The following is a 9,366-nucleotide window of genomic DNA, read 5'->3' as shown; positions in this document are numbered from 1 at the left end:
GTCTGGGCAGTTGCAATCATTTCTCTATGGTCTATGGATAGAACCTACTTTTGAGCCTCACCAAATAAATCTGCTCGGTCTTTGAAGATGTGCTCTCTCCGAAGGAGGACATGCCAATGCTCCAAATCTTCAAATAAAGCAATACATATAAATGTAATGTAAAGAGATGTCAGCCATAGCAACAAAGGCCTAAGCTATGACTTGTATGCCCTATTTATAGCAAACAATTCATGTTTACCTGTTTTTATGGGATTCAACTCCAATTAAGTATGAATTAATCAGGATTATCAGATTATCACCAATTTTTATGTTGAATCCAGTTGCATTTTTATATTACATGAATAATTATAATATGTAATTGGCTTATTAAAATAATTTTGCCACTCTAAATCAAAATAAAATATGAATGAATGGAATAACAAAAGCAAAAAACAAGCTTTACAAGTTTTGTGTGCCTTCATTTCTGCACACAATACAAACAGAGCACTCGTGAAGTCCGCTCGGATCCTACTAAAAAACTGACATCTGAAAACTTTGATGAATCCCACATTATTTGCGTAAATGTAATTCCGAAAGATTGACGTTCAAATCCGTTGGGCAAACATGTGATAAATGAGGCCCATTCTGCTGTGGCCCCCTCCTGACTCTCTGTGCCTGGCATGCTGCTAGCACACGTCATCCTGCTCTGCCTTACAACGCATCTGAAGCACATCTGACATTTTTGTCATCAGCCAAATTCAAGGGAAATGCAGGGGACAAAACAGGGACCCAGAACATGCTGCCTTCATAGATCTGGTGAAGGCCTTCGATACCGTGGATTGAGAAATCCTGTGGCTTGAGTAACATCCTGAAGCAGTTCCATGTGGCGTGGAGGCACAGCTGTGTACTAGCTCCAGCTGTATTCTGCCTGCTCCTTGCAGCGGTCACATCTCACAGACCTCTCCTGATGACGGCATTGTGCTACACTTTCACCTTGACGGCAGCTTGTTCAATCCCCACCGACTGCAAGCTCTCACCAAAGGCACGTCTTCACCTGCCATGCACTGCACATGCACTGCCGCCTTACAGAAAGCTCTCGACAGTGTGTCTGCAGTGTACCGCTCACGGGGTCCCCTGGTAAACATGCAGACAACAGAAATCATCATCCAGCGGCAGTCTCCAGCAGCTCCCTCAGCTCACCGTTGATGGCACACCCCGTAAAGTCGATTGCTTTTGCTACAGTACCTTGGCAGCATCCTGACTCCATCCTGCCTGGTTTATCAGGATATCCAAGCCTGTATCAGTAAAGCCTCAGCTGCTGTTTGGAAATAACAATCTGAAGACACCAACAGAGGAGGCAGTTGACCAGGCTGTGTCTCTCTACACTGCTGTGTGGTGCTGAGGCCTGGATGATACATCGCTCTGACATCAGGCCTCTGGAGGCCTTACACATCCTCTGCCTTCAGAACATCCTTCACATCACGTCCGCTGACCGCATCCCACGTCAACATCTTCCAAAGAACTAACACATCAGCATAGAGGTGATCCCGCCATCTTCACTGGACTCGACATTGTGCTCCGGATGTCTGCCATGACAAGTCCCATATGGTCAGCTACTGGCTGCCAAAAGAAGACCTGGCAGGCAAAAGCGTTATAAAGACCGGATAAAAACACCCTGAAGATGTGCCACATTGAGCCCAGTGATCTTGAGTGGCTGGCCGTGGACAGGCCACTGTGGTGCTCTGTCAGTTCATGTGGTATCGCCACCTTAGGCAAGCTGGTGGAGAGCCCAGCGGCAACCCCAGATCCTCCCTCACCTGCACCTCCTCAGACCCCAGATCCTCCCTCACCTGCACCATATGCACCTCCTCAGACCCCAGATCCTCCCTCACCTGCACCTCCTCAGACCCCAGATCCTCCCTCACCTGCACCATCTGTACCTCCTCAGACCCCAGATCCTCCCTCACCTGCACCTCCTCAGACCCCAGATCCTCCCTCACCTGCACCTCCTCAGACCCCAGATTCTCCCTCACCTGCACCATCTGCACCTCCTCAGACCCCAGATCCTCCCTCACCTGCACCATCTGCACCAGAATCTGTGGCTCTAGGATCAGTCTCCACAGCCACAGGCAGTGGCACTGCCACAACCAGACATAATCTGAACCCACCACAAATTCATAGAAGCAATGTCATCTTCGATTTTCAATGGACTGCCATTAGCAAGTGTATGTGCATACATGTGTGGGTCTGTGTAACAGAATCTCTTCACAGAATGTAACAGTGGTGGCGTGCCACTCTGTTTCCTCACTTGTACTAATAAGTAACAATTTGTTCAACCACTATCAAGTATAAGAGATTCACTTTTGCATTTATTGTGGATATGCAGCACGTTATTGTAGCTCACCAGTTTCAATCTTGTATTATTTTCAGGTGATAATGTTACACGAGCCATCATTAACATTTCAATGTTATGTCGTTAACCTAGCTAAAATGCTGTAAAACGTTTCTTGATATCCCAGTGGACATATTTGCGGTGAAAAGTACAGTAGGTGAATACCCGGCTACATTTGGTTGGAAAGTGAAAGTTCCCTAGCTGACTATGACATACCAAGCTATACCCAGGTGAAACCTGACCTATATTGAGGTTAGCCTCGTCCATTTATGTCAGAACCTATGTCAGAACATCTCTTAACCTAGATTTCCCTAGATTTTCCCGGTGTAGCCACAATAAGATCCACACAGCCGTGGGCCCTTGAGCAAGGCCCTTAACCCTGCATTGCTCCAGGGGAGGATTGTCTCCTGCTTAGTCTAATCGACTGTACGTCGCTCTGGATAAGAGCGTCTGCCATATGCCACTAATGTAGAATCTGCCTTTTTCTCACTGGGGTAGTTTGTTAAATTGACTCGGTGGTCGTACTTGTCATCATAGCAGCAACGCACAGAGTACGAGTTGTTTCATAACTCATGTAATTATGGCATGTTGTGCTTGCCAGGTTATTGAATGAAATAAAATAAATAAAATAGTCTATAGGATTGCCAGCCACAGGCTGTCAGGCTCTGACGCTACCCAAACACATCTCACATCAAATAAAAGGACTGAACCAGTCGTTTTGTCGGTAATTGAGAGACACACATGCTTTTTATCATTTCTACATGACTGTGTAGTTTATTACATTTTAATTAGACCTTGATTTTGACAGTGACTTGTCCATAGACTGTATTTGTCTATGTGTATGTATATTTATTTGTATGGGTTTATGTGCATATAATGCTGTGTGCCTTTGTCTGTGGTATGTATGTATGTATGTATGTATGTGTGTGAGTGTATGGGTAATATGTGTGTGTGTGGGGGGGAGGGGGGGGAGGGGGGGTGTTTGTGACATCACATACTGCTTGTGATGTCAGTATGCTTTGTATGCAGGGATGTGACAGTAAAGGCCTCTCGACCGTAAACTCCCAGAAGAAGGTCTGAGCTCAGGAAGGGTGACCTTCTCGCAGCAGAAGTGAGAGCGGCCTGCACATGAAACTCTAAAGAGCAGTTATCTGCTTCTTCCTCATTCACTGCACCATCATCCAGCATACAGCGCACCTGCAGTCAACAGACTCATCACGTACGTATTTTTTGGACAGTGATGCAAACCTTCAAAGACTCATTGGTGAGTCATACCTCATTCCTGAACTTTCAAACAGAAGGTGGGAGTGCTCCTACTCATGGAGTACTCCTGGCACTCTCTCTCTCTCTCTCACACACACACACACACACACACACACACACACACACAACATAAAACATCAAATGCCCCCCCCCCCCCCCCCATATTATCATCATGTATTGCATGGTACAATTAGTGTTAGTTTTCCACTGAAAAACCCACAATGTTGGCTGCAGCAGAAACATGCCATTCTGCATCATTCATACACATTGATTTGAAAAATTGATTGTATCCGTTTCCACTTGTTCCCACAGTCAGCAGACAACAAATAGGTAAAAAAGGTTGATCAAAAATAATAATGTGCTTCATCTTTGTAACCCATCCCCCCATCATTAACTTGTTTTATTGGTCTTCCTATAAAGAGAATCGTTCTTATTCTTTATTTTTTGTACATTTATAACTATAGCATAACCCTAACTACCATAGATAGTTTTTTGTACAAATAGTAAGCATACTAATGCTGGGATAACCAGCTCCTGCCATCAGCGCCAGTCACAAAATTTATTACATGGATACAGGAAAGAAGGTGCTAGAGTCACCCCTATGCAAATTAGTCTAAAATTATTGTCATGGATTTCCCACATATTCAAATTATATAGCATCTAAGTCACAGAATAACTAGCTTCTCCTACCTGGCTAATTTGAAAATGGTGCCCTCATGATATGACACTGGCTAAAAAAGGCATTTTAAAAATAACCTGTCTGCACTGTGAGTCAGGGGCAGCACACAGTTGAATTAACTGAAGGAAACTTTGTTGTGTAATCTAGATTTGGAGAGAGATACTCTGTTTTATGAACGCAAATGACCATTTGATTAGTCAATTTAGTATTCATCTCGAACAGTACAAGTTCACACACCTCTTCTGCTGTAACGGGGAGATGAATCACCACACCAAAAACAGGATCAAACTCCTTATATAGACAAAACACTGTGTATATCCTTCACTACCACAACTAAAATTTCCCTAAATAATCACTCACCACTTCAGAAGTAACAGAAATGTTATTGAATTCTATTTTTACAGTGCTTTCTACAGGAAACAAAGGAGGCTTTACAGAATAACAGAATAGACAAAAAGGTGAAACGCCAGGCCTGAACCCTCAAATGGGGGGGAATGGGTAACAGCTATTAAACTAGCAGGTGAAGCAGAAAATGAAGGAATGTAGAGTATGTAGTTCAGAGGTGTGCGGTCATGCGTCTGAAGCTCCAGGATGTGTGGAAGCATGGGCATGACATACAACAAGGGCCAACAGCAGGATGACATCATAATGTACAGTGAGGTCTGTAAGTATTTCACAGTAACACAAATTTAAATGGCTGTGATTCCTACACAGTTCACTCCATATGGATGTGAAGGAAACTTGTAATCTAGATTTGGAGGGAGACATTTGTAGGGTTCTGTTTCATGTAAATTCCCACCATCTGATACACAGGTTTCTGCCCGTATCTCTGCTTGCCTGAGTGACATCCAGAGCTGGATGGACAACCACTATCTAAAGCTCAACCCAGGCAAGACTGAAATGATATTCATCCCTGCTAATACCTCTCCCCACCTGGATCTCTCCATTTCCCTTGGGGACACCACACTCACGCCATCACCCAGTGCAAGGAACCTCGGCGTGGTGATGGACAGCAGACTGTCCCTTTCCGAGAACATTGCTGCGGTGACCCAGTCATGCAGATTCTTCCTATACAACATACAGAGAATCTGCCCCTTTCTCACCCCCTACTCGACCCAGCTCCTGGTCCAAGCGATGGTTCTGTCCCGCCTGGACTACAGCAATTCCCTCTTGGCTGGCCTCCCAGCGTCTGCCATCAGACCCCTCCAACTTATCCAGAATGCAGCAGCTCGTCTGGTCTTCAACCTTCCCAAAAACTCACACGTCACCCCCCTGCTTACTTCCCTCCACTGGCTGCCTGTCATGGCTCGCATCAAATTCAAAACATTGGTGCTAGCCTTCCAAGCAGTTAAGGGGTCTTCCCCAGCTTACCTACAAAAAATCATCAGACCCTACACCCCTGCCAGACCTCTTCGTTCAGCCTCCACAGGCCGCTTGGCACCTCCCCCTCTCCGAACCTCCACCTCACGCTCACGACTACTGTCTGTTCTGGCTCCACGGTGGTGGAACGAACTCCCCATTGAGGTCAGAACTGTAGAATCTCTCCCCACCTTCAAGCGCAAACTGAAGATGCACCTCTTAAAGCAGCACCTCTCCCCATCCCTCCCTACCTCCCTGCGAACCTTAATTGTTGTCTTTGTGATTTACGTAGTGTTTCAGTATTTTTAGTTGGCTAGGTAAGCAGTATTTGGATAGTTAAGTTTGGTCACTTTTGCTTTGTTGTTTGTTTGTTTATTTGTTGATTAAAAAAAAAAAATAATAAAATAAAATAAAATAGGCCCTGGTCCTTATCTTTGTTGTACGGGTAGCAATTGAAATTGTACTTCCCTCTAGGGTCTTTCAGCGCACTTATCCCTGGTTATGGGTATGCACTTTGTTGTACGTCGCTCTGGATAATGTAATGTAAAAATTGCTAAAACAATCCAGGATAATTTGAGGTGTGCCATATCCATAGCCATATTATCTCATCATTAAACTCTGGCTTACTCTGTTTTATGAACGCAGATGACCATTTGATTAGTCAATCTAGTATTTATCTCGTACAGTACAAGTTCACACACCTCTTCTGCTGTAAAGGGGAGATGAATCACACACCAAAAACAGGATCAAACTCCTTATATAGACAAAACACTGTGTATATCCTTCGTTACCACAACTAAAATTTCCCTAAATAATGACTTATCACTTTGTCAACTTAATAATTCACAGTTGGGAAATTAATTTGCGCCCACAACAGGTCATAAGAAGGGCATACAAACATCAACAGAACAGTACCCAGAAATAACTTAAAAACATTCAGCTGGTGGATGACATACAACAAGGGCCAACAGCAGGATGGCATCATAATGACCTGCGGAAAAATGCTGTATACAGTGAGGTCTGTAAGTATTTCACAGTAACACAAATTTAAATGGCTGTGATTCCTACACAGTTCACTCCATATGGATGTAAATGCCCTCAAATAAAAATTGACAGTCGACACTTAAATTTGAGAGAAATTATAGCCCTTTAAATTTATGCCACTGTCCAAATATTTACAGACCTCACTGTAGTGTTAGATAATTTTTTTCTCTGATTAATCATGATTAGACAATCAGAGATTAATTATGAGCAGGGGCACCATAAAAAGGAGGCGGCACGGATGGTGCAGTGGGTAGCACTGCTGCCTCACAGCAAGGAGGTCCTGGGTTCGAATCCCCGTCGGCCGGGGCCTCTCTGTGTGGAGTTTGCATGTTCTCCCCGTGTCTGCGTGGGTTTCCTCCGGGTACTCCGGTTTCCTCCCACAGTCCAAAGACATGCAGGTTAGGCCGATTGGAGAGTCTAAATTGCCCGTAGGTATGAGTGTGTGAGTGAATGGTGTGTGTGCCCTGCGATGGACTGGCGACCTGTCCAGGGTGTATTCCTGCCTTTCGCCCAATGTATGCTGGGATAGGCTCCAGCCCCCCTGCGACCCTGATCGGGATAAGCGGGTTCAGATAATGGATGGATGGATGGGCACCATAAAAAGATTTATCTTTGGGTAGACCGAGGTAGACTTCCGGAAGATGCCTCCATGATAGATAGACCCAGGGCACATTGCCACAACTTTAGTGATGAGTCACTATCTGAGAATAAAAAGTACTGAAAGTAAATTCCCTAGAAGCATAGGCCACATTATTCTTTGCGTCAGAATTGTCAGTATTGCGCCTCGGGGTAAACTGTTACCTTGCTTTGTGTAATGGAAAAGCTGGATGAGTGCATAAAGTGAAACCTTGAACCAAAACTGGAACATGGACTAAAGTAAACAGAGCTGTTCCTGGTTTTACTAGGAACAATTATCCAGGTAATCCTGCTTTGTGAGATACCCAGCTGGGGCCTGTTCCACAAAACTGGATTACTGGGTTAGCTGGATGGCTGCACAGAGTAAAGCTCTTTTTACTTCATTCCAAGTTCCAGATCTGGATGGTTCTGGGTTTTACTCAGTGCAGTTATCTGGCTATATCAGTAATCCAGCTTTATGGAACAGGCCTGTGGTTAACTCAGTTCGTCATGTATATGAAACAGGGCCCAGGTCAGCACACAAAGATGCTTTATGGAGTAACAGAAGAGAGAAAAAGGTGAAATGCCAGGCCCGAACCCCCAAATAGTAAGCACATGGTGTAAAAAGCTACCTGGGAAAAGAAAAACCCTCAAACGCCGGTGAGAACAATTCTCCAAATTCTCTAAATTTGAGTGGGTAACAGTTGAGACACAGACACACAGCCATTTTCTGTATGTATCCCTCCTCAACCCATTGCCTCACTACCTCCACGCACTGTCTATGAGCGTGAACAGCCAGGCTATGCAGCTTTAAATTTATGCCACTGTCCAAATATTTACAGACCTCACTGTAGTGTTAGATAATTTTTTCTCTGATTAATCATGATTAGACAATCAGAGATTAATTATGAGCAGGGGCACCATAAAAAGATTTATCTTTGGGTAGACCGAGGTAGACTTCCGGAAGATGCCTCCATGATAGATAGACCCAGGGCACATTGCCACAACTTTAGTGATGAGTCACTATCTGAGAATAAAAAGTACTGAAAGTAAATTCCCTAGAAGCATAGGCCACATTATTCTTTGCGTCAGAATTGTCAGTATTGCGCCTCGGGGTAAACTGTTACCTTGCTTTGTGTAATGGAAAAGCTGGATGAGTGCATAAAGTGAAACCTTGAACCAAAACTGGAACATGGACTAAAGTAAACAGAGCTATTCCTGGTTTTACTAGGAACAATTATCCAGGTAATCCTGCTTTGTGAGATACCCAGCTGGGGCCTGTTCCACAAAACTGGATTACTGGGTAAGCTGGATGGCTGCACAGAGTAAAGCTCTTTTTACTTCATTCCAAGTTCCAGATCTGGATGGTTCTGGGTTTTACTCAGTGCAGTTATCTGGCTATATCAGTAATCCAGCTTTATGGAACAGGCCTGTGGTTAACTCAGTTAGTCATGTATATGAAACAGGGCCCAGGTCAGCACACAAAGATGCTTTATGGAGTAACAGAAGAGAGAAAAAGGTGAAATGCCAGGCCCGAACCCCCAAATAGTAAGCACATGGTGTAAAAAGCTACCTGGGAAAAGAAAAACCCTCAAACGCCGGTGAGAACAATTCTCCAAATTCTCCAAGTTTGAGTGGGTAACAGTTGAGACACAGACACACAGCCATTTTCTGTATGTATCCCTCCTCAACCCATTGCCTCACTACCTCCACGCACTGTCCATGAGCGTGAACAGCCAGGCTATACAGCTGTGAGCCCCCCCTGGTGGTTACTCTCAGGTAGGACAGGCTCTTCTCTTGTTCAAGGGTTATTTGCATATCATACTATCTATTTACATGGAACTGTTTTCTTGGTGTGGCTCCAGTTAGCGTATGTATTCCTATTGTCTCAGTCCTATTTGAATAATTCTCTACAGCAGAACCTTTGACTGACAGGCCTCAAGATCACAGCCATATTGGAAAAAAAACTAAACTAAACTAAACTAAACTAAAATACAAATAAACACAAAAAAATGCCTCAATGCTACTTTTTGAA

Source organism: Conger conger, chromosome 16, assembly GCF_963514075.1.
Source record: "Conger conger chromosome 16, fConCon1.1, whole genome shotgun sequence".
In the NCBI taxonomy this organism is placed as follows: Eukaryota; Metazoa; Chordata; class Actinopteri; order Anguilliformes; family Congridae; genus Conger; species Conger conger.
The sequence above is the reverse complement of the archived record's forward strand: the minus strand, read 5'-3'. Positions refer to the sequence as shown.